Here is a 2,084-nt window from a genome sequence, read left to right on the forward strand (position 1 = left end):
AGCTTGCATTTAGTCTTTTTTTTTTTTCCAAATGAGCTAGTATTTATTAAGGAGCTTACTATGTGCTAGGCACTGTGCTAAGAACTTCAGATACAAAGAAAGGTAAAGGATGGTTTCTGTCCTCAAATCAGCTCACAATCTAATTGGAGAGAGAACATGCAAACAACTATGTGCAAATAAAATATATACAGGGATAAATTGGGGGATAATCTCAGAGGGAAGGCACAAGCATGAACTTGTATCTATTTCTGTTAAAAGAATATATTAAGGATAAAACCCAGAAAGACAACTAGCTTTCTTACTATTCTAACCATAATTTTACCAAAAGCCTAGTTTAAAACACAAAGGCATCATATCCCACCCACCCACCTTTCCTCATTACGTTCTTTTTCAATGCCATTTTCTTCAACTGATATTAGGTTTCATCTTGTCATTTGGATCAGGATTCTGAAGTTTAAGGTTTTTCTATATATAGTTCAATAGTGCCTAAATCTGGAGTCAGACAGCAAAATCTAAAGAAGATAGTGACCCTCTGCATGTAAGATATGCCTTCACTCATATAAACCAACCAACCGCAACAGTCACCTAACAGAAATACTAAAAAGGCAGGAAAAGAAAACGGTGGTAAAGAGCCCTGGAAAGAGTACTTTTTCTAGGGGGAAAAATTAACTGCCCAGATTATAACTGGAATATAGGTACCCCACAGGGATCTAAGATTTGTGTTTGAGCATCACTGGCCTGTCGATAATCATAGTCCTCTTCTGACTTGATGTGGGTCAGCTGCATGTTCATGGAGTAGTTTGGGAGACACTCCACCGAGTGGGGGCCATTAAAACTTATAGTTGTCTGTGGTTTCATGGAATAGATCTCACTAGTATTATTTCCAAAGGTAGCCCCTAAGTCACTGGCAGGGTGGGGGTGCTGAAACATCTGGTGCTGAAATGCACCCTCTCCAACATTCTGGAACTGGTTATTCCAAGTTTGGTTGCCCCATACTGAAAGGTTTCTAGAAGGGTTCACCATATGGAGATAGAAGCTCATGTAGTCCCCAACAGCTGATCCTTTCTGAACCATACCCATAGTGTTGCCATTCTTTGACCATGTGGTGTCTTTCTGCCATCTCTTTGACTTCATTCTCTGGTTCTGAAACCAGGTCTTGACTTGTGTGTAAGGTTCAAATTCTCAGCCACATTTTGGATCTGATGTGGATTGAAGTACTTTTGCTCCATGAATCTACTAATCTAATTTAGTTGAGCCTGAGAGAACACTATCCTCATCTTAGGTTTTTTGACCAGGCTGTGATGAATCTTGGGATTGTTCTGAGAGGAAAAGTTATTTGAAGTTGGGCTAGTGGTAGAGTTAGGAATATCTTGAATAAACATATCCATGGATGAAGGAGGAGCAGGAGAAATTGCTGTGCTGCTTGGCTGGAGCTTTTCTGGACTTTGTATTTGGAAATTAGAATAAGGACTTGGGGAGGTAAATGGCTCTAGCAGGGATGTGGAGATCCAGGTGTTATAAGGGCAGCTGGCATCGCCTTCAGGCCAGCAGGACTGGCACTGCTGCAAGTGAGAGCTGGAGGTCATGTTTTAGGGAAGATGCTCAAAAAATGGGATCCAACCTGGGCAGTCACAGTAAGTCCAGGTTGGCAAAGTGCTTTGCAAAGTATAAAATGCTCCACAAATGCAAAATAGTCTATCAGTTAAAAACTGAAAGAGAGACTCAAAAATGATAAAGGCTCTAACTGACCTAACCAGGAGGGTGTATGCTTGCATTTGGTCTTCTAGAGGAAAGCGATTTCAACATGCTTCTTTGGAGAAAAAAGAGGATGACCAATGTGGCTTCTGAAGTTCAAATTAGTAGAAGAGGTGGGTAGTGGAGGGGATAGAGCACTGGGACCATGTTCAGAAAGACTTGAGTTCAAATCCAGTCTTTCAGATGCTCAAAAGCTTGTGACCCGGGGTGAGTCACTTAACTTGTCTGCCTCCATTTCCTCAACTGTAAAGTGAGGATCATAATAGCACCTACTTCTCAAGGTTTTGAAAATTAAATGAGAAAATACTTTTAAACTGTTAACACATGCT

General features: G+C 40.8%; 1 pseudogene; it reads right to left on the minus strand.

Annotated features, from left to right (window-relative positions):
* Positions 1 to 678: 678 nt before the first annotated feature.
* LOC114047883 lies at positions 679 to 1,586 on the minus strand (annotated as a pseudogene).
* Positions 1,587 to 2,084: the final 498 nt, after the last annotated feature.

Source organism: Vombatus ursinus, unplaced genomic scaffold (genome assembly GCF_900497805.2).
Source record: "Vombatus ursinus unplaced genomic scaffold, bare-nosed wombat genome assembly UNPS02014791.1, whole genome shotgun sequence".
Taxonomy (NCBI): Eukaryota; Metazoa; Chordata; class Mammalia; order Diprotodontia; family Vombatidae; genus Vombatus; species Vombatus ursinus.